Source organism: Arachis hypogaea, chromosome 18, assembly GCF_003086295.3.
Source record: "Arachis hypogaea cultivar Tifrunner chromosome 18, arahy.Tifrunner.gnm2.J5K5, whole genome shotgun sequence".
Classification (NCBI taxonomy): Eukaryota; Viridiplantae; Streptophyta; class Magnoliopsida; order Fabales; family Fabaceae; genus Arachis; species Arachis hypogaea.
Window position 1 is genome coordinate 60,199,362 of NC_092053.1, and position 26,847 is coordinate 60,226,208.

The window sequence follows — 26,847 nt, forward strand, 5'->3', positions numbered from 1 at the left end:
TGCTGATATAAGCGTATTACCGTCAAGCTAGTGACGTTAAAGAAGAGCTTGTTGGGAGGCAACCCAGCCATAATCAAAGTTATTTCTACCTTTCATTAAGTTTATTTAAGTTATCTCAGTCTAATTTTTACATGTGTTTAAGTTTGTGAACATGTGCAGTAGTTAGAACAGAAACAAAAATAGTTGGAGCTGGAAAAGAACACCCTAGAGCAGAGACCTTGCTGGCGTTGAACGCTAGACAAAGGGGCCAGAGTGGGCGTTCAATGCCCATAAGGAGCAGCAAAGCTAGCGTTGAACACTAGCCAGGGAGCACATAGCTGGCGTTGAACGCCAGCCAGGGAGCATGAAGCTGGCGTTGAACGCCAGCCAGGGGACAGAGACCTGGTATTGAACGCCAGGAAGGAGCACCCTAATGGGCGTTCAATGCCCTGTAAGGAGCATAAAGCTGGCGTTGAACACCAGCCAGGAGCAAGAGCTGGGTGTTCAATGCCCACAAGGGGGAAGGGAAGTCGAATTCTCTAGCCTCTCAGGACCAGTGGGTCCCACAGAATGTCCACCTACCCCACCTACCTCACCCTCTATCTCTCCCTCTTTCTTCTTCTTCTACATTATTCTTCCTTTTTTTTTGTTTTTATTTGCTCGAGGAAGAGCAAAGTTCTTAAGTTCGGTGTTGCAAATGCTTTGCTTTCTGACTTTTACCGTCCCTAAGTATGGCACCAAAGACTGGTGAAACCTCAAGGAAGAGGAAGGGAAAGACACTTGCCTCCACTTCCCTCACCTCATTTGTCACCTATGCAATGCAGCTGGAATTGTCATAGAAGAGGACAAGCCCATCACTAAAAGAAGGATGGAGCATGTTAGAGAGTCAGCACATGGACCACAGCAAGAACATGTGGAGCTGCCTCAACAAGAAATCCCTGAGATGCCTCAAGGATGTATTCCCTTCCCCCCTCCCCCCAAATTTTTTGGGAGCAATGGCATACTTCTCTAGGAGAATTGAGCTCCAACATGGATCAGTTGAGGATGGGACACTAAGAGCACTCCATCATCCTCCATGAAATTGAGAAGATCAAAGAGTTATGAGGGAAGAACAACAGAGGCAGTGGCGTGATATAAAGGAAATCAAGCACTCCATTGGATCCTCCAAAAGGAGTGGTGGCCGCGCTCATTAAAGTGGATCCGTTCCCTTTACACCCCTGTTGTTTATGTTATTTTTTCTGTTTTCCATGTATTTTGTTTTATTATCTGTTTCTTGTGCATGATCATCTGTCTTTATGTTTTAAAGCTATGAAATATTCCATGCATCTATCACCTTGCTTAAAAAAATTATTTTATTAAAAAAAGAAAAGTAAGATGCATGAGTTTCGAGTTTTATATTAGGAAAAGTTCAATTATTTGATGTGGTGGCATTGCTTTTGTTTTCTGAATGTATGAATAAATAGTGCATATTTGATGATTGGAGTTTAATAATGTTGGCTCTTGAAAGAATGATGATAAAAGTGAAGTATTATTGGTAATCTAAAAAATCCAAAAATTGATTCTTGAAGCAAGAAAAAACAGCAAAAAGCATTAAAAAAAAGAGGGGAGAAATAAAAAGTAGAAAAAGCCAATAGCTCTTAAAACCAAAAGGCAAGATCAAAAAGCCAATAGCTCTTTAAACCAAAAGGCAAGAGCAAAAGGATCCAAGACTTTGAGCATCAATGGTTAGGAGGGCCTAAAAGAAATATCTTAGCCTAGGCAGTTCAAATGAGCTGCTTCCCTAACTATATGCTTGTGGTGCAAAGATGTCAAGTGAAAAACTTGAGACTGAGTAGTTAAAATCGTGGTCCAAGCAAAGAGTGTGCTTAAGAACTCTGGACACCACTTGCTGGGGACTCTAGCAAAGCTGAGTCACAATCCTAAGGGGTTTATCCAGTTAAAGTGTCTGTGGCATTTTTGTATCCGGTGGTAAAGCTGACTCTAAAGAAGCTGTGTTCAAGAATAAAAAAGAATTTAACTAGGAGAATCAATAATATCATCTGAATTATAAATTCTTAAAGATGCCAATCATTCTGAGCTTCAATGAATAGTGAGATGCCAAAACTATTCAGAAGCAAAAAGCTACTAGTCCCGCTCATCTAATTGAAACTGAACTTCATTGAGAACTTTGAGATTTATTGTATCCTTCTCTTTTTTTTATCCTACTTTTTTTTTGTTGCTTGGGGACAAGCAACAGTTTAAGTTTGGTGTTCTGATGAGCGGCTTTTTTTATACGCTTTTTGGCATTACTTTCACATAGTTTTTATTAAGTTTTATTTAAGTTTTATTATATTTTCATAGGTTTTAGTGCAAAATTCATATTTTTAGATTCTACTTTGAGTTTGTGTGTTTTTTGATGATTTCAGGTATTTTCTGGCTAAAATTGAAGAGCTTGAGAAAAAGTCTGATTCAGAGACAGAGAAAGCACTGCAGATGTTGTCAGGATCTGACCTCCATGCACTCGAAAGAGCTTTTTGGGGGCTACAGAAGTCCAAATGGCGCGCTCTCAACGGCTATGGAAAGCTAACATCCAGGGCTTTCTAGAAATATTTAATAGTCCATACTTAGCTTCGGAAATGAAGGCCCAAAACTGGCGTTCAACGCCCACAAGGGGGTGGTTGGCATCCAACGCTCAAAACGGTGCCCCTAGCTAGCGTTCAACGCTCCTAGGGAGTCCTAGCACGTGGAGACACTCTTTGCTTAGCCCAAACACTCACCAAGTTGGCCCCAAAAGTGGATTTTCGCACTATCAACTTAGTTTATCATATTTCCATAATCCTTAGTCATTAGTTTAGTATATACAGGAGAAGATCAACCATGTTTAGGATCTTCTTCCTCCCCCATTCGAATATTTCATAACTTTTGTACAGTGTGAGTCACTAACCTCCTAAGTTAAGATTAGGAGCTCTGCTGAGTTTCATGGGTTAATAATATTATTGTTCTATTTTCAATACAATTATGATTATATTCTCTTATGCATTCTCGTTCTTCATCTCATGAATGAGGGTGACCCGTGACAATCACTCTTGTTCTTAGAGCTTCATCTTCTGTTACAGTGAGAAACCTAGAGGTGGCTTGATGAGAGGACATGAGTCATTTCAACATGGTGGATTGCTGCAGTAGCGGAGGTTAACTTGATGAGAGGACATGAGTTAATCACTTACGGCTGCCATTGAATAAATCTGAAAGTTATTGAGATAGACTGTAAGAAAAGTTAATCCGGAAAGGCAAAGCATATCCTAAGCCTTAACTATTCACCCATCATTATTTTCACAAATCAATCTGGTATTTCTATCTTTATTTATTTTATGCGTTTTCCGTGACAAACTATATTTCCTATCTGCCTAACTAAGATATGCAAGGTGTCCAATGCTTGCTTAAAACAATAATTCTCGTGGGATCGACCCTGACTCACCTCAGGCAAATTCTGCAGATCCAGTTTCGTGCACCAGTGTGCGTACGCACAATTCAAAACACGGCCCCTGTTCAGAGCACGCGCACAACAGTGTGAATGCGCACACAAACCAAAACTCACAATTTCTGCTCATAGAAATCAGATTTTTCATCCCAAATTCTAACGATCATATCTTTCTCTACAAAATTCATATTTCTACAAAATCTATACCATTTTAAAGCTCTTTAAATTATCTTTAATTTGATATAAAATTCATTCAATTTCAAAAACTGTAGCTCAAGATATGATCCGTCAAATTTCACCAAAAAGTGGTTTTTACCAAAAGTTTACTAGGTTCCCAACTTCCATAATTCACAATCAAAATCAATTATCCTACACCCAAAACAGTTCCAATGCACCTAATTTATGTCCAAATATCATCCAACATATTCCACAACCTACCAAATACATATTCCATCATTTTTCTCCAAAATTCCTACTCATACACCTTTACTCCTCAAGAATTAACAACTTAATATCAATCCACCATCCTCAACATCACAAACATCATAATTCATTATCATTCCACACAATCATCATTATACAACTCAACACATAATTCAACAACATCATTCATGAATATCATCACAATCATCAAAATCATCATACATCACAATTAAAATAATCAATTTTAATCCTATTTTATGGTCCACTAGCCTAAGTGTCCAGAAATATTACATATTACATAGAGAAAATCGAAACCATATCTTTGCCGATTTCCACGTAACTTAAAACACCAAGCTCAAACTCAAGGCTCCAAAACCATCAAGCTCACTCCAACAAACATCAAATCTCAATCAACATCATATAACATACAAAACATCAAACCTAGGATTCATAAAATAACTAAACACAAGAATTTAGTGAAACCTTACTTTACCCATCGATATTAAGGGCAAAATCCAACAATACTCCAATACTAGATCACCCCTAAACAACCAAAACACAAAGAAACTCAAAAATCCAAAGCTATTTTTAGTTTTGGGCTAGGGCAGAAAGCTGGAGCTAGAGAATGAGTTTCTTACCAACAAAACTTTGATAGAAATGATGGGCTCAGTGAGAGCGACGCGTGGCCAAAAACAGCTCGTCAATCGGAGCTCCGTAGCTCAAGTTATGGTCACCGGAAGTGGAGGATGAATAGTGACCAAACTCTTTGCTCTCTTCTCTCTCAAAGCTGCGCCCCCATTCTTGTTTTTAGGATTAAAATGAGCTGAAAGCTCATTAAAAATGCATATATATGTTGGGCCTTGGGCCCGGTTTGGACCCGGTCCAACTTGTTAGTGTTTTAGGTCCGTTTGGCCCACTTTGGCCCAAAACCTTTAATATTAGTGTCCGATTTTCAATTATAAATTATTTTTGTCATTTCAAAATAATAAATTCAATTTTTGAAATCTTATTTTCCAAAATACGCGGTACCGGACAGAATAGAGGCTGTACTGCCGGCTTATGCACCGGTACGCATTTTTATAAGAATTTTTCGCAAAAAGATACATTTTCCCACTCAAAAAAATCCATTGAATTAAAAATTCACCTTTTTATTTTCAAAATATCATTTTTATATTTTCAAACCATTTCCGGACAATATAAAATTATTTTGTTAAAACGGTTATTCCGGTTCTTACATGCATAGGGGAATATGAATTTGGATTGTGTGGAGGTAATTGGTGGAAATAGGATGTGGATTGAGAGTGTGGTGATTGAGGACTATGTTGAGAGTATGATACATGGAATGATGGTGGCTGAGTGGCATAGTCATGACAAGAACCACCATATCCATTGGGTTGATATGCATTATAGGAGGGGTTATAATCATGGTAGCTCGAATGAAGAGATTGCCATGATGGTTGCCCATATGGATGCGGCTCATTTCTCAACATTTCTTCCCTCCCATAATGTGAGCCATCATTGAAGTTTTCATTACCTACAGCATAGTCATGATCATATCCAAAACCACAAAGATGAGAATTCATATGGGGAAGAGAAAATCAAAACAAAGAATATCAAAAAGCAGAGAAAAAGCAAACTCTTAACTACTAGAAAAACCAAGAAATAACAAAAAAAAAAGTTATTCACAATATTCACATATTCACAATAGCCAATAATATAACACCATTGCAATTTCCCAGCAACGACGCCAAAAACCTTATGAGAAGGGAATTGTCGGTTTAGAATTTCTCAAAGGAATTTCATTGCAAGCATAGTCTAAACCAACAATTAACCATCAATGAAAGTTTAAAAGGTTGTCACAATACAAATCAAAATAACTGGGAGTATTAATCCCGGGTCGTTCTCCCTAGGAATTGCAATCAGGTGCTCAATTGTTGGCAATAAAGGAAATCGGGGGTCAGGTAGCAATTGACAAGAAATGTAAATAACAAGAAAGTGAATAACAACCTAACAAGACAATATATGAATCTAATTCTATTCTAGAACTAACTAAACAACTAAAATTAACTAAAGCGAGAAGCAAGTAAGTAGAATTTGGATTTTCAAATATGAATTGCAAAAGAACTCTTAGCTAAGGTATAGGAATTGAGATCTCCATCCTTGTCTACAAACCATGTATTGACAATTATGAGGGACCAATCCCATTAAGTCTACTTCTATGCTTGAAGTATGTTAAATAGGCTTGATCAACATCAACCCATAAGTCCCAACCTATCTACTAATTAACTTAGTAGTGGGTTAGTGTTAATGGGTATCAAATTGACCAACAAGGGTTCCCAAATCACCAATCCAATTAGACCCAATGACTCAAGGTCACTCGATTTCCTTAGCCTAGGCCAAGAGTGTAGAAAACTACTACATTACCAGTGAAAATATTTTTTCAAACACTTGGTAGGCAATAAAAGCAAACATCATACACTGTAAGAATTAATAAAAACCATAACAAACCCAAACAAGGGATCAATAATAGCAACTAAAGCAAACATCAAAAGACATGAAAACATAAAATCGCATTAAAAGGGAATTGAAATTAACAAGATAGTTCATAAACTAAATTGGCAACATAAAGGAATTAACCAAAAAAGTTAGATAAACTAAGGTACTAGAACAATAAAAAGTAAAGAAAACTAAATTAAAACAAGATTAAAACCTAAATCTAAAGGGAAATTGAAGTAAGAAATCCTAAATTCTAAAGAGAAGAGAGAGCTTCTCCCTCTAGAATTCTCTCCTAAAACATGATAAAAACCTATTCTATGACTACTTGTCTCATTCCCCTCCAATCCTTGGGTTCAATAGCATCAAAAATGGGTTGGATTGGGCCTGGAGCAGCTCAGAAATCGCCAGCAACGTTTTTCATAAATGAGTCACGTCCTGAACGTCACGCGTATGCATAGGTCATGCGTGCGCGTTGGCTGAACTCTTCACAAGTCACACGTATGCGGAATGTCACGCGTGCGCGTGGGAACCAGCCTCTCACAACTTCTATTCTTCATGTTCTTTCAACTTTTGTATGCTTCTTTTCCATCCTCTAAGCCATTCTTTCCCTATAGATCTTGAAATCACTTAACAAACATATCACGGTATCGAATGATAATAGGAGAGGATTAAAATTTAGCATTTTTAAGGTCTAAGAAGCATGTTTTGAACTATGAAGCATAATTAGGAAGGAATAATAAAAACATGCAATTTACATGAATAAATGTGAAAAGAATTGATAAAACCCACCAAAATTAACACAAGATAAACCCTAAAATTAGGGTTTATCAGCCGACCTCCTGTGTTGACCTGACCTGAAATAAGGGAAGAGCTAGTGTTGTACTTAGCTACTACTAACAAAGCCGTAGCTTCAGGCCTTGTCTTCTTAGACAAGGAAGGACGAAAATCCATCTACTTTACAAGTAAGGCACTGCAAGGGCAGAATTGAACTATCAAAGGATAAAAAAATTCTTCGACGCCTTGTTCTTGGCCTCCTGAAGATTGCGGCCCTACTTTCAAGGCCACACCATCGAACTAATCAAGCCATGAAATATATCCTGCAAAAAATAGATATTACAGGACAAATGCTACAGTTGGCTATGAAATTACCAGAGTTCGACCTAAGGTATGAGGCTTGGAAAACAATTAAGTTACAATACATGGCCGACTTCCTAGCCGAATACACTAGAAAGGAACAAGGAAGCCCCACAACTTGTAACTTATACGTGGATGAATCATCAAACAAAACTAAAAGCGGATTGGAGTCATCCTTGAGAATGAAGAAGGAATTTGGGTAGAGCTCTCATTAAAATTTGACTTCTCGGCCTCCAATAATCAGGCCAAGGACAAAGCCGTGCTCGCTGAACTCCGGATGGCCAAAAAGGTTGGAGATTTAAAGGTCGTCACCTACGGTGACTCATAAGTAATAACCTCAAGGTTAATGGTGATTACCAGGCCAAAGACCCCAACATGAAGAGGTTCTTGGAGAAGACGCAAGCCCAACTCGTGAAATTCCAGGAAGCCGAGCTCAAACACATAGCTTGGGAATTAAATGGTCGAGCTGATGCCCTCTCCAAATTGGCCAGCACTAAACCAGGATGCAATGATAAAATCCTAATCTAGCTAACCCAACAATCACCATCGATAGCAAAGGAAGTTGACAAGTTGGATACTTTGACGGTCTCTTGCATGAACTTGGGATGGATGACCCCAATCATCGAATACCTCAAATTCGATATATTCCCAAAGAAAGAAAAGATGGCAAGGAGGCTAATCAGGAAAGCTTAGCACCAGACAATAGTTCATAATTTCCTCTATAAAAGGGGGTATTTACACCTTTACTAAACCCCTAGCATCCATCACATCACAAAGAAGTCAGAAGTTTCTCTACATGAATATTGTGATGAGATTTGGAGTACCATTCTCAATCACCACTGACAATGGCACGCAGTTCACCAACTCAGCCTTCAGAAGCTTAGTAGCAAGTCTGAAAATTAAGCACCAGTACACGTCAATCGAACGTCTCCAATTGTAACGATCCAATTCCTAACACGTCAAGATCATACCGAAAACCGAATTGCTCCATAAATAACTATTACTTAATATTAACCTGTAACCGAGTTAGTGCATATATATAAACAAAAAGTGCATATCACTGATTCAGCCTATACCAACAACAATATGTCAGTAAATGCATAACAAGTAGAATAAACATAATAATATACATTATATACAGAAAAGTCATACAAAAGGAAACCATTCAGCGTACCATCTTATACAGCTTAGGTTTACTTATATATATACATATATAAAACTCTAGGCCCTGGTCCATTTAGGAAACCCCTAAACCAGTACCCGAAGAAGCCTAGCAAAGCTATACAATCCCTAATCTCTCGACGGATCTAACCAAAAGTGAGAGACTAAACATAAAAGTCTATGCTAAGTTGGAGGCATCATCCAAAACATGCTGCCCATCATAACTATCCATGGTCAATCATCACTATCAGAAGACAAAATCTCTATCACCTCCATATCCTCCTCTGAATCCTCATAATTGTCATTAGAAATCTCTATAATCTCCGGAACCTCTCTGATGAGAGGATTTTTGCTAGTAAAAAATTCACAATAAATTTCCGTTGCAAGTATAGTTTCTAAACCAACAATAATCCTTTCATACAAAAAATTGGTTGTCACTAAAACAAACCCAATAAAATTAAACCGAAGTATTTAAACCTCAGGTCGTCTCTCAAGGAATTACAGGGAGGTGTGTTACTTATAATTGGTTATGAGATTGTATCTTTTTTGGGTTTTGAAAGGTTGAACAAGGAATGTAAATGATAAGAAAATAAACTAATAAATAAGAAAACTCTTGGCAAGGTATGAGAACTAGAAGTCCTATCCTAGTTATCCTTATCAATTGTGATGAGAATTGTCCATTGCTCCCACTTAGTTAACCTCTAACTAAGAAGGAAAGTCAAGTGGATGAATCAATTTGATTTCTCAAGTCCTAGTCAACTCCTTAGGAAAGACTAGCCTTAGAGGGATCCAAATCAACTAGCAACTTCTCAAGTATCAACCAACAAAGGAGTTTAATAACTCAAGAGTCTCCAATTACTCAACCAAAGCCAAGAACATAAAAATCTAACTTAAAATCCTCCCAAGCATTTTATCAAACACTTGGAAGGCATAACATAAAAGCATAGAAAACTAGCAAGGAATATTAAATCCAAACTACCAATTGCAAACATTAATGATGACAAATAAAGGAAGAAGCAATAAACATGAAATACCTCAAATTACATGAAATAGAAAATCAAATCTAACATGAGAATTCATAAACTAAAATAGCAACATAAAGAGATCAACAAGAGAAATAGATAAACTAAAGTACTAGAACAAATAAAAGTAGAAGAGAAACCAATTTGTAATAAGGTAAAATTCAGAATTTGAGAAAAACTAAACCTAAAAAATCCTAAAACCTAGAGAGAGGAGAGAGCCTCTCTCTAGAAAACTACATATAAACCTAAAATTATGTGAATGAATGTTGTCTGAATAAATTTTTTTGATTCCCCCACTCTGCAGCCTCTAATCTGTAATTTTCGGGCTTGAAACTGGGCCAAAAACAGCCCATAAACCGCCTCCAGCGTTTTCTGCGATTTCTGCAGGTTGCGCATGTCACACGTACATGTCAGTCACGCGTGCACGTCGCTGATCATCTTCGCGTGTCACGCGTACGTGTCAGGTACGCGTACGCGTACGCGTTGCCGGGCAAACTCCAATTCACGTGCACGCATGAGCCTGGCGTACGTGTCGCTTTTCGCTAGTTATCTCCTTTTGTTTCTTGTGCTCCTTCCATTTTTGCATATTTCCTTTCCATCCTCTAAGCCATTCATGCCCTATAAAGCCTGAAAACACTTAACGCATAGATCACGGCATCGAATGGTAATAAAGAATAATAAAATTTGACAGTTTAAAGGCCCAGGAAATATGTTTTCAACTATATCACAGAATTAGGAAGGATTTGTAAAATCATGCAAATTATATGAATAAGTGAGCAGAGAGTTGATAAAAACCACTCAAATTAGCACAAGATAAACCATAAAATAGTGGTTTATCAATCTCCCCACACTTAAACATTAGCATGTCCTCATGCTAAGTTCAAGGAGACAAAAGGAATGAATGGGAGAAAGTAAGACTCATGAGATGCAACCTATGTATGCAACTATATGCTAAGATGTTTCTGTCTACTTGGTCAAAAGTAAATAAGTTCTTCAAGACAAACATAAATCAGATTCTACTAATTCAAATCACACAATAAAAGGCAAGTAAACTTGTGAGAAGACAGCTCATGAAAGCAGGGAACATAGAATCAAGTATTGAACCCACACTAGTAGTGTATATGTACTCTAATCACTCAGGTGTCTAGGGTTAATTCACTCTACTCTTCTCTAGTCATGCTTTCTAAAACTTTGTTCTTCATCTAACAAATCAACAAATATTTAGTATACCAATGCAAACATCATGAGGTCTTTTCAAGGTGGTAATGGGGCTAAGGTAAAGGTGAGGATATATGTATGGACAAGTGAGCTATAATATGAATCTTTGACTAACCTAAGCTCTCACCTAACACACACACACACTCTATGTAATTCTAAGATCATGCCTAGCTACCCATAATTTCCACTTTTATATATTTCACATACTCATATACCAAATTTTCCTTAATTTCACCACATATGCATTGATCTTTTATTAAACTTAGCATTGGGGTAATTTTGTCCCCTTATTTATCTATTCACTTATATTGTAATTTATTATTTTTATTATTTTTATTATTTTTATTTTTATTTTTTTTGAGAGCAAACATAACATATCAATGCACATGGATTTTTAACATTTTTTTCCTACTCTCACATGAGTAGGTACTGATGACATGTCATCATGTCATGTTTTTCTATGCTTTTTCATACAAGAAATTGATGATTAGTGCTTAAATATTGAATGCTTTTGTACTTAAATGGTATATTTCTTTGATCTTTGATTTGATAAACTTTGTAGGAAATAAGTAGAAAAAGAAGCAAAGAAGCACAAATTAAGCTCAATTAAGCTCAAAAGGAGCAAATAGGATTTGCAACCCTGACCTCTTCACGCTCCAACAAGAATAACTCGAGCTACAAAACTCCAAATGAGGTGATTTTAGTGGAATTGAAAAGTAGGGATCTAGAGCTTTCCAAGAATATATGGCACTACATGGTAGACACTAAATCTGAGGGAGAAAACTTACCCCGAAAGTACAAAGATGAATATAGTATGAACATGCAGTAAGGCCAGCTGACCTCTTCACCTTCCAAGGGGGATAACTTGAGATGTAGAGCTTTAAATGATGCGCTCTCAAATGCATTGGAAAGTAGACATCCAGAGCTTTCCAACGATATATAATAGTATGGGTGAACATTAAGTTTAGGCCTCAGAAGCTGGTGATAACTTTGGCCTCCAAACAACGTTCACTAAGTGAACGCCACGTTCACTAATTGAACGTTTTCGGCCTCCAAAACAGCATGACCATGCCTTCTTTAAAGGACCATAACTTGGGCTACAGATGTCCAATTAATGCGCTTCCAGTTGTGTTGGAAATCTGACATTCAGAGCTTTCCAACAATATATAACAGTCTATATTTGGCATGAAATTGAAGCACAAGTGATAAGCATATTTAAAGCCTAAAAAACACACTTGGCTAGAGTTCAAATAATGAACGTAGCGCTCAACCAAGGAAGCGCTAAGCAACGTTCAAAGAGTGAACTTGGAGTTCACTAATGCAACGCACTAAGAGGCCATGCACCAAGCAACGTTCAACAAGTGAACGTGCCGTTCACTAAGTGAATATTTTTGGGAAAATGGGCCAAGGAACCAAGGCGCACAACAAAGAGAGCGCTCAACAAGTGAACTTAACGTTCACTAAGTGAACGCTACTAGGAGGCAATTGGCACGTGAGGAAGCATGCAAGCAAAGTGAACGTGGAGTTCACAAAGTGAACTGAACGCTCCATTGGAGCTTCACAAAATGAACCCTGATCCAATTAAACTAACACCATCCGGATTCACTCTCATTCAAGGCCAAAGCAAGCAGAGCCCAATATCATCACTCAAAGGCACAAGAGATAGTTAGAATAGGAATTTCATTTGAATTGTAATTTGTTTTCAATTTCAATTTTATTTTCATTTTGTAAAGCCTATATAAAGGCATCAATTTCATTTCATTAGAGGAAGGCTGGCTCTGCTAGAGAGCAATAGGAGTAGGAGTAGAATAGAAAGCTCTCTTTGATACACTTTTATTTTTTGCACTCATCTATAATTCAGTTACATTGAATTCAATTTATTTTATGCAATTTACATCTTCCTGGAATTCTGTTCTTCTGTACTTTCACATTTTCATTTCCCTTGAGCTTGATTTACTCTTCTGCAAATTTACATTACATTCTGCAACTTTACATTTGAGCTTGCCATGATCTGAATTTACTTTTCATGCAAGTTTAATTTTCTGCAATTGCTCTAACTCATGATTTACTACTTTCTTTAAATTTCCAGCACCCAATCCTCTTTACATTTATTGCAATTTACCTTTCTTGCTCTTTAAGCTTCTGCCACTTTTCTTTCTGTAATTTACAATTCATTGCAATTTACTTTCTGCCAGTCCAATTTCATCCAATTCAACACTGTTAGCTTGACTAAACTAATCACCTCACTAAAGTTGCTTGATCCATCAATCCCTGTGGGATCGACCTCACTCTAAGTGAGTTATTACCACTTGATGCGACCCGGTACAGCCGGTGAGTTTGTGTGGAATCGTTTTTTCTCTTCATCAAGTTTTTGGTGCCGTTGCTGGGGATTGATTTAGATCGACAATGATTAAGTGGGTGAGAAGTCTAGATTAAGCATTTTCTTTATTTTTGTTCTCTTAATTTTCTGATTTGAGCTGACACCAAGGTGTTTGTGTTTTTGCCTCACTAAGCAAATCTCATCTGAGACATGAATTTCGATTTTAAGTGGTGATGTGTTTTACAAAATTCAAATGGAGTTCAACTCATCTTATAATCAAACAGATTTTATGGAATATTACCCACCATCACCAATCTCTAATGGTGGCTGGGAATATCACTAAGAAAATACAAATTCTGAGCACTCCAATCAATGGAGATATGCTTCAGAACCACAAGATGAGCAAGAGAATCATATGGGATATGAACCACCACCACAAAATGATTCATATCAGTATCCTAATGGTGGCTGGGAATATCACCAAGAAATGATAGATGATGAAGCAATTCACATGAGATATGATCCAGATCCACAAGATGATTTATGTCATTACCCTCATGGTGTCTGGACATGTCAACAAGAATGTGAACAATCAATTGAAATGAATTTCCTCCCAGAGCCACAAAGTGAATCACACTGTTATGACACTGACACAAACTATGGTTGGGAAGGGAATTTTAATGCTCCATATGAGACTCATCAAGAGACATCATCACTGGAGTGTGCTTTCAATAAATTTATGTAAACTTGTCCCCCAATGCCACAAGATGAGCCATATTGTGATGAATTTAACAATTCTTCAAGTTGTGCTTGGGAGGATCAAAATCAGAAGGCACTTAATGTATCATACTCCATTAATCAAGAGCCATCGTCACTTGAGCAAACTTTCAATTCATTTATGCTAAATTGTCCAACCTCACCTCTCAGTTCTCCACTTGAAAATTTTTCATCACTTGATTTTGCCTCAACACAAAGCCTCCCTCAAGATCCATACAACTCATTTCACCAACCACAAAATTCATTCTACTACACAGAAAACTCATCTCAACAGTCACAAAACTCATTTCATAACTCACAAGATTCATTCCATACCACTCAAAACAACCTCACCACAACACATCCATATTCACAATATTTCTCTCAACCTTCATCTTTTGAGCTAGTATCTGAGGATCCCCTTCAAAAGTTCAGGGAATTATTGGAAAGGCAAGAACAATCCTGGAGAGAACAATAAATCCTCCTCCGAAGGATGGATGAGCACTTGGAGAAATTAAGGAAATACTTAGAACTGCTAAGCAAGGAAGATGAAGACCAATTGGTGGATGTGAAGGAGGAAATAGAAGAACAAGAAGAAGAGGTCTCTATGTCAAGTGAATTTTCAGTAAAGAAGGAAGAGGTAGTGAAGGTAATTGAACCTGAGGTTGCATATCTACAAAAGCCACTTGAGATGACAAGGGAACATGAAAACTCACAATCCTCACAAGCTTCCTTGAACCAAAATGTCTCAGCACTTGAATCCATGATTGAAAGATATGAAGAGAAGATGAAGAAATCTTGGGAAGATCAACAAACCTCCTCCATGAAAGTACTATTAAGTAAAATGTTGAGTGCAAAAGTGGAAGTGGAAGAACAAGAAAGTGAGGAAGACAACCAAGGAAGTCCATACTCAAGTGAGGTAGAGAGCTACAAAGATGAAGGCCTCATTGAACCACCATTGCAAGGAACTCTTGATGAAGACAAAACTCCAATAATAACACAGCAACGATGTCTTGAAATCAAAGAAGTGAAGGCAACTAACAAGAGTACCGAGAAGAGGATTGTGACCAAGATACAAATGACAATATTCAAGAAAAGGTCAATTGCAAACAATCCTACCCCTGATCCAGCAAGCAATCTCAAACAAGTAACTTACAAAAGGAAGCTTGCTGAGGAGAGACCAAGACAGAGGACAATAACTGAATCTTCTCCCCCCCTTGAAGTCATTCCTCTTAACAAATTGGAAGAAGAGGAAGAAAGTGAAGAACAACATGTCAAGCTAATGACACTAAAAGAGCGCTTGTTGAGAGATAACCTAACCGTAGGTAGCATTTCATTTCTTTGTTTTGTTTACTTTCTCTGTCTGCTTTGTTTAAGTTCAATAAATTGGCATATGATTACATTCTAAGTTTAGTGTTGCCCTGTAACAATTTGTTTTCAATCTTTCTGGATGATTGCATCAAATCAAAAATGAAAGTGTCACACTGGGATTCTAAGTTTGGTGTGCCACTTATTTTCTATGCAAATTATTCAGCAACACCACTTGTCTGCATAATCATAATGCCTCTGCAGTTTTATTCTTTTCTTTTGGTTTGACATTTTGTTATTCTGTTTACTTTAGTCATTTTTTTTAATGCTTTCATTTATTTTGATCCTTGATTGTTTTTGTTAAATACCTCACCAAGAGATCCTTACTCATGACAGATTATTGGCTTGGTGATAGTATTTAACATACAACAGTTTCATTTTCTCAGTTCTATTTCAAATAAATTGACATGTGACTGCATTCTAAGTTTGGTGTTGCTATGCAACAAAATTTATTTCTAAATCCATACTGGATACTTGCATCAATTCCAAGTGAAAGTGTCACACTAAGTTTGGTGTGCCACTTATATTTTTAAGCAATATATCATGCACACCCTCTTATGTTTGCAATCATAATGTCTCTGTTTCCTGTGCCTTGATGGTTATTCTTAAGTTTGCTTGCTTAAAACACATGTATTACTAACATTTCATTGTGTAAGACATTCATGATCCATCTTAGCCCCATCGCCATTGTTCTAATTGTTGCTTGAGGATGAGCAAGCATTCTGAGTTTGGCAAGGGAAAGGGAAGAATAAAAGGAAAAGGACAACAACAAGGAAGATGAACTACAAGGTGGTAACACTCCTTTTTCCTCCTACTTACTTCCAGAACTATAAAATGCATGATTGTCTTTATCTTTTCTGTATGCATGTGTATTATGAATAAGCATAGCCTGAATTTTGATTTGTAACATGTTGCTGTGACATTATGACTACTAACTTGAGTTTTGTGAATTCAAAAGCAATAAAGTATCATGATCATAAATAAACAAGGTTATTAAAGAAGAAGTTAGCATGTGCATACAAGTATTGGAATGCTAGTATGGTTAACTGTTGCTCAATTGCATTAGATATTATTTAATTGAAGTTTTCATCTAGAACATTTTATGAAATATTTGGAAATCATGAAAACCTTGAAGAAATAAATTAAGGCAAGAAAAGAAAAAGGGAAAGAATGAGAAAGCTGAAGGCTCTGAGTAGCAATGACAATTCATTTGTTAAGTACTTGTGGTGTTTATGTATCAGGCGAAAAGCTTGAAAACAAAATACTTAAAAGTCAAGGCTGGGCTCAAGTGAAAAAGCACTCCCTCAAAGCTCAAGGTTCTGAGCATCAATGATTAGAGAATCAAAAAAAGAAACAAATGAGCTTAATGAAGTCCTCTAATTCAATGCTTGTGGTGCTTATGTATCAAGTGGTAATACTTGAAAACAAAGCATTTAGAATCGTAGCTTTGTTATCAACTCATGGGGTAAAGCACCCAAACGAAGAAGCTAATAAGAAAATCAAAAGCTTGTTTCAAGGAAGAAACATAAGGAAAAGATTTCATAAAATGAGCTAGATAGAAGCATCAATCATTTACATTTCTTTTGTGATTGTAGCATGCATAGAAAACTAGCCTACCATGAACATTAACTTGCTATTCTTATCACCTTGGTTTGTCAAAATGTACTGCATGATTCTTTTCTTTCTTGGGGACAAGCAAGGTTTAAGTTTGGTGTTGTGATGACATGTCATCATGTCATGTTTTTCTATGCTTTTTCATACAAGAAATTGATGATTAGTGCTTAAATATTGAATGCTTTTGTGCTTAAATGGTATATTTCTTTGATCTTTTGATTTGCTAAACTTTGTAGGAAATAAGTAGAAAAAGAAGCGAAGAAGCACAAATTAAGCTCAATTAAGCTCAAAAGGAGCAAAGAGGATTTGCAACCCTGACCTCTTCACACTCCAACAAGAATAACTCGAGCTACAAAACTCCAAATTAGGTGATTTTAGAGGCATTGGAAAGTAGGGATCTAGAGCTTTCCAAGCATATATGGCACTGCATGATGGACACTAAATCCGAGGGAGAAAACTTAACTCGAATGTGCAAAGGTGAACATAGTATCAACCTGTAGTAAGGCCAGCTGACCTCTTCACATTCCAAGGAGGATACTTTAAGCTGTGGAGCTTTAAATGATACACTCTCAAATGCAATAGAAAGTAGACATCCGGAGCTTTCCAACGATATATAATAGTATGGGGTGAACATTTAGTTTGGACCTCAGAAGCTGGTTCTAACTTTGGCCTCCAAACAGCATTCACTAAGTGAACGCCACGTTCACTAATTGAACGTTTTCGGCCTCCAAAACAGCATGACCATGCCTTCTGATATAAAATTGATGCACTTCTAGTTGTATTGGAAAGCTGACATTCAGAGCTTTCCAACGATATATAACAATCTATATTTGGCATGAAATTGAAGTACAAGTGATAGGCATCTTTAAAGCCCAAAAAGCACACTTGGTTAGAGTTCAAATAATGAACGTAGCGCTCAACCAAGGGAGCGCTAGGAGAAGCATTCAACCAAGGGAGAGCTAAGCAGCGTTCAAAGAGTGAACTTGGAGTTCACTAATGCAACGCACCAAGAGGCCACACACCAAGCAACGGTCAACAAGTGAACGTGCCGTTCACTAAGTAAACTTTTTCGGGAAAATGGGCAAAGGAACCAAGGCGCACAACAAAGAGAGCGCTCAACAAGTGAACTTAACGTTCACTAAGTGAATGCTAGTAGGAAGAAATTGGAACGTGAGGAAGCATGCAAGCAAAGTGAATGTGGAGTTCACAAAGTGAACTGAATGCTCCACAGGAGCTTCACAAAATGCACCCTGATCCAATTAAACCAACACCATCCGGATTCACTCTCATTCAAGGCCAAAGCAAGCAGAGACCAATATCATCACTCAAAGGCACAAGAGATAATTAGAATAGGAATTTCATTTGAATTGTAATTTGTTTTCAATTTCAATTTCATTTTCATTTTGTATAGCCTATATAAAGGCATCAATTTCATTTCATTAGAGGAAGGCTGGCTCTGCTAGAGAGCTAGGCTGGCTCTTCTAGAGAGCAATAGGAGTAGGAGTAGGAGTAGAATAGAAAGCTCTCTTGGATACACTTTTATTTTCTGCACTTATCTACAATTCAGTTACATTGAATTCAATTTAGTTTATACAATTTACATCTTCCTGCAATTCTGTTCTTCTACACTTTCACATTTTCATTTCCCTTGAGCTTGATTTACTTTTCTGCAATTTTATATTCTACAAATTTACATTTGAACTTGCCATGATCTGAATTTACTTTTCATGCAAGTTTAATTTTTTGCAATTGCTCTAAGTCATGATTTACTGCTTTCTTTAAAATTTTAGCACCTAATCCCCTTTACATTTACTGTAATTTACCTTTCTTGCTCTTTAAGCTTCTGCCACTTTACTTTCTGTAATTTACAATTCATTGCAATTTACTTTCTGCCAGTCCAATTTCATCCAATTCAACACTGTTAGCTTTACTAAACTAATCACCTCACTAAAGTTACTTGATCCATCAATCCCTGTGGGATCGACCTCACTCTAAGTGAGTTATTACTACTTGATGCGACCTGGTACACTTGCCGATGAGTTTGTGTGGAATCGTTTTTTTCCCTCATCAAGTACCCAAATTCCCAATATTCAGATAAAGTAGAAACATAACACATTCCCATTCAGGTTCCCACAATTCCCCGTACTTAATTGATACGCAATCTCTATCTTAAGCTAACCAAAGATTTAAATTAGGTAATTAATTATTTTTTCGCTTAAGGCTAGTGATGTGGTAAGATATAGAATAAATGGGGATTAAAAGGCTCAAAGTGGCTAACAAAGATAAATGGAATGGTAGGCTATTTGGGATAAGTGAGCTAATAACAATTGATGGCCTCAATCATATGTATGCATGTAAATACAGTAAACAATGGACATATAGAGTGGAACAAACTATAGATTACAATCATAGAGAAGGAAACACACAAGAATAAAATATTATGGTTAAATAGTATAACCATGTAATTAAGTTCAAATCTCACAGGTTGTGTGTTCTTAGCTATAATTCATGTTCCAAATTACAATCCTCAAACAAGTTTAACACTAAAGTTTTTTTTTTAAATTAGTGAAATGCTATAAAAAGGATCTTGAAAAAGAACTTATCACTCCAACCAAGTAGTGGTAGAAGAACATGCACAAAATCAAACAATCATGCAATCAAACATGAAAATGCAACAACTAATTTAACAAGGAAAATTAAACATTGGTGTTGAAATAGGAAATAACTAACCCACGGAAGTCGGTATCGACCTCCCCACACTTAAAGATTACACCGTCCTCGGTGCATGAAAAGATGTGCAAGTGGACGGGTTGTTACAATTGATGCTTTTCTCTAAAGATTGTCCAGATGGATTTGTCCGTGGCCCCATTGAGAAGCTTTTCCTTTCCCTTCTCGGTGGCCATCTTGAAAGAAGAGGAAAAAGAAGAAAAGTAACCCAGAAATAAAGATAAGAAAACAAATAAAGTATGGGTGGGTTAATGCCAAATAAGGAGGGTCTCAACTACATGGTAGCTACAACATGCAAGTGAAAAATCAGTAGAAGCACATGGCATATCAATAGCGAAAAAATTGCAACAATGGGGAAGAGATAGTGGGTAATGAAAGACAATATAAATCCATGTCAGTTCAAAAGGAATACAGGTATCATAAAAAATTAGTATTGACAAATAAATAATATTACCCAATCAGAATAAAACAAGTCATGAAGCACCAGAATAATGCAAGAGATATTCAACAGTTGAGCAAGAAAATTCAACACCGAAGAAAAAGTATCAAATTTAGAAAAGAAAATGAAAACATGCACAAAATTAAAATGCAATGAGTGAAGGTATGCAAATTCAATAAGGAAAATAGAATGAAAGAGAATAAGGATGAGAAGTTAAAGGAATGAAGGGGAAGAAAGTAAGAAAGGAGGAGGAAAGAAGGAGAAAGGAGAGAAGAGAGAAGTAAGAATTGAAAAACAGGGCACGACGCGTGCGCACGCATCATGCGTACGCGTGCAAACTTGAATTGCCATGCGACGCGTAAGCGTGGGTGCTCGAAGAAGAAACGTGATGCGCGAGCGTAGGTCACGCGTATGCGTGACAACTTGCGTGATTCCAGCACAGTGGCGGCCCAACTTTCTGTTAGTTTTAGTTGTTTTATGCATTTTCTTGAGCTTAAAGTAACCAAGAATGGTCAAATGAATAACAAAGCAATGAACCATCCAAACAGTATGATTTTAATGCAAATTCCATGAGTTTTAGTTATATTACTTGAATGCTATGAATGGAAGATTTCTCATGAAATTTTGCAAGACTTTGATGCAATTGTTTGGATGATTTCAGGGAAGAAGAGGCTAAGCAAGGAAGCAACAAAATCAATAAAGGAAGCTTGAATATCACATGTGGAGTTTAAGTTCCAGTTTAAGCCTAAACTGGAGCTTAAACGCCAGAATCAGGAAGGCTAAGAAATGCTGGAATTGAAGTTTAACCTCCAGTTTAACCTTAAACTGGAGGTTAAACGCCAGAATGAAAGTCTCACCAAAGAAGCATTTCCACGTTTAACCTCCAGTTTAACCTTAAACTGGAGGTTAAACGCCAGAAGTGAGAAGGGCACCAAGGGGGGTAGTTCCACGTTTAACCTCCAGTTTAACCTTAAACTGGAGGTTAAACGCCAGAAAAGGGAAAAGCACCAGGGAGCCATTTCCACGTTTAAGCTCCAGTTTGACCTTAAACTGGAGCTTAAACGTGTTCGACCAAGTTTCTCCTCCAGGGTTGCTTTCTCCATTTCCACGTTTAAGCTCCAGTTTAACCTTAAACTGGAGCTTAAACGTGTTCGACACCTCCAGGGCTACCTTTCTCAGCTTCCACGTTTAAGCTCCAGTTTAACCTTAAACTGGAGCTTAAACGTGTTCGACCTCTAGGGTTGCTTCCTCCATTTCCACGTTTAAGCTCCAGTTTAACCTTAAACTGGAGCTTAAACGTGTTCGACCTCCAGGATGGCTTTCTCTATTTCCACGTTTAAGCTCCAGTTTAACCTTAAACTGGAGCTTAAACGTGTTCGACCTCCAGGATGGCTTTCTCTATTTCCACGTTTAAGCTCCAGTTTAACCTTAAACTGGAGCTTAAACGTGTTCGACCTCCAGGGCTGCCTTTTCTATCTCCACGTTTAAGCTTCAGTTTAACCTTAAACTGAAGCTTAAACGTGTTCGACTATATTACCCTCCAGGGCTGCCTTCTTCCATTTCCACGTTTAAGCTTCAGTTTAACCTTAAACTGAAGCTTAAACGTGCTTCCACAAAAGGCATCACTGGAAGTGTCTGGCGTTTAAGCTGCAGTTTAAGCTTAAACTGCAACTTAAACGCCACTCTTGGAAAAGGTTTCTGGGCCAAAAATATTGCGGTTTAAGTTAGTATTTGAGCACAAACATTAACTTAAACTTACTCTGGTATGAAACCCAATTGAATATCATGGTTTATGGGATTGGGCCTGAAGGATTGATGAGTCTGAAATTTCAATTTATTGAGTCATGTGTCATTATTTGATTATCACTAAGTTGGCTCAATGAATGTTACAGAATTTGGATCAACAGCCTCATCAAGATTATGGATCATAAACCCAAGTCAAAAGGAAAGCAGGGAGAGGCCTCAAAGCCCAAGAAACACAACAGAAGCTCAATATAGAAAGTGTATAAATAGGATAGAATTTAAGTTAGGGAGCACTTTTACTTTTTCATTTAGCTAGTTTTCATATCTTTGTAGTTGAATTCAGAGCTATGACTCACTAAACCCCTTTCATTGGGTTAGGGAGCTCTATTGTAATTCAATGAATCAATAATAGTTTATCTTCTTCTTCAATCTTTTCTCTTGAATTTTGTTAGAAAGCTTCTCGATCTAATTCCATTGGGTAGTTGTCTTGGGAAAGAAACTACCCATAATTGGAATCCTTCGGAACCTTGGGAAAGGAATGGAGGATTCATGCTAGAGAAGCTTTCTCACAGTGAATTGGATTGGGGTTTGGATGGATATTGTGACATGTAATCCTACCAAATTGTGGTTCATGAAACTGTGTGGTATAATCAGTGATCGAGCATCATCTCTTCTTATGAACATTTAAACCAAGGGATTGGGAATTTGTTTGTTTTTAGAGAGAATTGGTGAGCCAAGGGATTGGGATCCAATCATATAAGATTGCCAAGCAAAATTCAATGAACGCATTGGTTGAGGAAGAGATAAACATGTTTTGATTCGGAGATCTCAATATCTCCTAACACCCAATGAATTCCCCATTTCTGATTTCCACTTTCTCTTTATATTCTGCAACTCAATTCATGCAATCACCCCCATTCCCTTTTAATTTCAGCAATTTAGCGTCTGCTCTTTAATTCATGCAATTTAAGATTCCGCCATTTCAATTTCTTGTCATTTACTTTTCCCGCCAATTTTACATTCCGCAATTCTCATCTAAATCTTGATTCCGCTCAACTAGAACACACTTCTAATCCGAATTGCTCACTCAACCAATCCTTGTGGGATTCGACCTCACTCTATTGTGAGTTTTTACTTGACGATAACCGGTGCACTTGCCGGAAGGAATTTTGCCGATCGTGCAATTTCCTAAATCGTAGCATAACTAGTTTATGCGCATCAAGTTTATGGCGCCGTTGCCGGGGATTGGTTTTCGATTGACAATTCTCCAATTGGAAGTTAACTAGATTGAGCATTTTTTTTGTTTTGATTAATTCAGTACAAGTTACTTGTTGAATTTTAATTTCTGCACTTTGTTACATGCTTTCTTTCTTTATGCCTTTAAATTCAAGCAACTAACTCACTGACTCACTAACTGTTTGAATTAATTCCTCAATTGCTCTAACCATACTCTTCCATTAACCAAGAGTATTTCACTTGTTTGTTGCCTGTGCTGTGTTCTTGTATGACAGGTAGGAGAGGAGAGACATCAACTCCTCCATATACCGAACCAGAGAGGACCCTTCATAGACTTAGAAGGGAAGCAAGAGGGAAGAGAGTACTGGGAGAAGAAGAATCTGAAGGAGAATCTGAGGACAATTTTGAGGAAGCTCTAGATCTCAACATGGATAGAGAAGTTCACAACCATGAGAGAGCTGATGGAAACAATGCCATTCCTGAGAGGAGGGTTCTTAGTTCATACATAAACCCAACCTCTGGGAATTGTAGTAGCAGCATTCAGAAACCACCCATTCAGGCCAACAATTTTGAACTCAAACCACAGCTAATATCACTTGTGGAGAATCATTGTTCATTTGGTGGGAGTGCTAATGAAGATCCCAACCAACATCTCACAAAATTCCTGAGAATTTGTGACACTGTGAAGTCCAATGGAGTCCAGGAAGATGCCTATAAACTGCTTTTGTTCCCATTTTCAGTTAGGGACAAAGCAGCTAAGTGGCTGGAATCATTCCCAAGGGGGAGTCTAACAACATGGGATGAGGTGGAAAGCAAGTTTCTGGCACGTTTCTACCCCCCACAAAAGGTCAATAGGCTTCGATCTGAGGTTCAGACTTTTAGACAACAAGATGGTGAAACTCTCTACGAGGCATGGGAGAGATTCAAGGATTTGACAAGGAAATGCCCACCAGACATGTTCCATGATTGGGTGCAATTGCATATTTTCTATGATGGACTGTCTTATGAATCAAGGAAGGCTGTAGACCATTCATCAGGAGGTTCATTGAACAGGAAAAAGACTGTGGAAGAAGCCATTGAAGTGATTGAGACAGTGGCTGAGAATGAGTACTACTATGCATCAGAGAGGCACAACACTAAGGGAGTCATGGAGCTGAACCATGTTGATACAATTCTAGCCCAAAACAAAGTGTTTGCCAAGCAACTAGCAGAGCTTACCAGGCAATTAGAAACAAAGCAAGTGGCTGCAATACACACACAAGATCAAGAGGAAGTAAGCATTGAAGGAGGTGATTGGGAAGAGGCCAACTATGTGGGAAACCAACAAAGGCAATCATATGATCCACATTCCAACACTTACAACCCAGGATGGAAAAATCACCCAAACTTTGGGTGGGGGAACCAACAAACCCAACCACAAAACCACAAACCTTACAACCACAACCAACATAACAATTCCACATACCAAAACTCCAACCAAAGATCATACCAAGCCACACAAAACACTTACTCCAAACCATCATATCATGGCCAAAATAATCAACCTACCCAACCTAATCCGAACCAACAATTTCAAGATCAATTAAACCGGATAGAAGGAATGCTTGCAACCATGAGTCAAGACATAACCGAATTGAAAGCTTTTAAGGAAGAAGTAAATTCTAACCTGCAAAACCAAGGAGCTGCCATCCAGAAGCTAGAAAATCAAATTTTGTATTTATCTAAGCAAACCCCTGGGACAAGCGTTTCTCATGCTGCCAAGGCTATTGCAAGGGAAGAATGTAAGGCCATAACCCTCAGAAGTGGAAAGAATCTAAAGGAGATCTCAAAGGAAACCACAGAGGCTGAAGCAAGGGAACATGTGAGAGACAAGGAACAAGGACAATCTTTTACACCGTCCGAAACAAAAGAAAAAGAAAAAGAGGTCCTGAAGCCTTATACACCTAAAGCACCATATCCTCAACGTTTGATGAAAAGTGAAAAGGATGGTCAATTCTCCAGGTTCTTGGAGATTTTCAAGAAGCTCCAAATCAACATTCCGTTTGCTGAGGCAATAGAGCAAATGCCACTCTATGAAAAATTCTTAAAAGAATTAATGACCAAGAAGAGAAGCTGGAGAAATGAGGAAACTGTGTTGTTAACTGAAGAATGCAGTGCCATCATTCAGCACAAATTGCCTCAGAAATTGAAGGACCCAGGCAGTTTCCAAATCCCCTGCATCATAGGAGAAGTCATGGTGGAGAAGGCCTTGTGTGACTTAGGGGCCAGCATCAATTTGATGTCTCTAACAATGATGAGAAGAATGAAGATTGAGGAAGCCAAACCAACAAGAATGGCCCTCCAATTGGCAGATCGAACTTTTAAATTCCCTCATGGGATAGTTGAAGATTTGTTGGTGAAAGTGGGAGATTTTATATTTCCTGCTGATTTTGTGGTGTTAGATATGGAGGAAGAAGCCAAAGCTTCAATAATTCTGGGAAGACCCTTCCTAGCTACTGCTGGAGCCATCATAGATGTACAAAAGGGTGAACTCACTCTTAGACTACATGATGAGAAATTGGTGTTTAACGTATTCAAGGCAATGAGCTATCCATCAGAATCACTAAGGGAATGCATGAGGGTTGATGTAGTGGACATTGCAGTACAAGAAACTTTTGAGGAGACAATAAAGGAAGTGGCAGAGGAGGAGTTCACCAAGGATATTGAAGTTAGTGACATCAAGGCTGCTGAAACAACCATGCTAAGCATGCCAGAGAGAGTGAAAGAAGAGAAGGAAGCACCAAAACCTGAGCTCAAAGCATTGCCCCCTAATCTCAAGTATGCATACTTGGGTAGTGATGAGAGTCACCCTGTTATCATTAGCTCAGCCCTGAGCCAAGAACAGGAAGAAGAATTGATCAAGGTGCTACAAACTCATCAAGATGCCATTGGATGGACCCTAGCCGATTTGAAGGGGATAAGTTCATCCATATGCATGCATAAAATCTTGTTAGAAGAGGATGCTAGACCCTCCATTCAAGCTCAGAGAAGATTGAATCCCATCATGAAAGAAGTGGTACAAAAGGAAGTCATGAAGTTATGGCAGGCAGGGTAATCTACCCCATTTCTGATAGCCCATGGGTTAGTCCCATCCATGTAGTTCCCAAGAAAGGTGGCATAACTGTGGTGCCAAATGAGAAGAACGAACTCATACCCACAAGAACCGTCACTGGGTGGAGGATGTGCATAGACTACAGGAAGCTCAATGAAGCCACCAGAAAGGATCATTTCCCACTCCCATTCATGGATCAGATGCTTGAAAGGCTTGCCGGACATGCTTACTATTGCTTTTTGGATGGATATTCAGGCTACAACCAAATAGTAGTTGATCCTAGAGATCAAGAGAAAACATCATTTGTTTGTCCATATGGAGTTTTTGCTTATAGACGCATGCCCTTTGGATTGTGCAATGCACCTGCCACTTTCCAAAGATGCATGCTGTCCATCTTTTCGGACATGATTGAAAAATTTATTGAGGTCTTCATGGACGATTTTTCTGTGTTTGGAAATTCTTTTCCTAGCTGCCTACACCACCTTGCCTTGGTGCTTAAGAGGTGCCAAGAGACTAACCTAGTATTAAACTGGGAAAAGTGTCATTTCATGGTCACAGAAGGAATAGTCCTTGGCCACAAAATCTCTAATAGAGGCATTGAGGTGGACAGAGCTAAGGAATTTGACATTGAAATCAAAGACAAGAAGGGTGTAGAGAACAAGG

The 26,847-nt window shown here is 37.9% G+C and overlaps 1 non-coding gene across 1 annotated transcript; it reads right to left on the reverse strand.

Annotated features, from left to right (window-relative positions):
* Positions 1-23,946: 23,946 nt before the first annotated feature.
* LOC112774000 (small nucleolar RNA R71) lies at positions 23,947-24,050 on the reverse strand. Its single transcript, XR_003188516.1, has one exon. It is a non-coding gene; the product is annotated as a small nucleolar RNA R71 (small nucleolar RNA).
* Positions 24,051-26,847: the final 2,797 nt, after the last annotated feature.